The sequence below is a fragment of the Solanum tuberosum genome, unplaced genomic scaffold (assembly GCF_000226075.1).
Source record: "Solanum tuberosum cultivar DM 1-3 516 R44 unplaced genomic scaffold, SolTub_3.0 contig02389, whole genome shotgun sequence".
NCBI classification, from domain to species: domain Eukaryota; kingdom Viridiplantae; phylum Streptophyta; class Magnoliopsida; order Solanales; family Solanaceae; genus Solanum; species Solanum tuberosum.
Window position 1 is genome coordinate 1 of NW_006243251.1, and position 778 is coordinate 778.

Sequence of the window (778 nt, forward strand, 5' to 3'; positions counted from 1 at the left end):
AGGGAGATACATTCTCAACTCATATCACATAGTAGCTCATTCTAGATGGATCACACAGGCTCTCGATGTTTCAATGTCTCAGTTATTTGTGTCCCTTGGACCATCGTTTGGTCTCTTTTTCTTACATAGTTATGGGGAGTAAATCTTTGGGGGATCTCCTTCTTTCCAAAAACGTGTTAAGTGCCTTGAAGCTTAGCTTGCTATACCTCTTTTAATGTTTAATATACTCGGCATTTTTATTTGCAGCCTTACTAGAATAGGATCTGTTCTATAGGCATGTACCACTGCATCTTTGAGTGCTAATGTGCTTGCTTTAATTGCAGGGGGTTCACTAAGTTCAGCCGTACCGATTATCTGAAATACAAATCTGAGAATCGTATTGTCCCAGACGGTGTCAACGCCAAGGTTTGTTTCATTTATAATCTATTTATATTACAAGCTGCATTGTGATGGAATTGTATATCAAATCTTTTTGCCTGTGGTGTCATGGGTAATCTTAGTGCTTCTTCTTATGCTTTTGCAGCTTCTTGGCTGCCACGGACGACTTGCTGCACGTCAACCTGGAAGAGCTTTTCTAGAAGCTGCAAATTGAAGTTGCAGAATTTACAAATCTGTACCTTTAGCTTTCTACTTCCGCTGAATGATATTTTGTTTCCTGATATCATCTATCTAGTTTTGAACCATTACATAAGTTGTTACCCCTCTGAACGTTTGCCTTTTCAAAGTATAATGATTGGCTTTTATTTGAATGATGAGTTTTATTATACATTTTGCTTTC

The 778-nt window shown here is 37.9% G+C and overlaps 1 long non-coding RNA gene across 1 annotated transcript; it reads left to right on the plus strand.

Annotated features, from left to right (window-relative positions):
• Window positions 1–294: 294 nt before the first annotated feature.
• On the plus strand, window positions 295–766 carry LOC102590654 (uncharacterized). Its single transcript, XR_369085.2, has 2 exons — window positions 295–405; window positions 524–766. It is a non-coding gene; the product is annotated as an uncharacterized lncRNA (long non-coding RNA).
• Window positions 767–778: the final 12 nt, after the last annotated feature.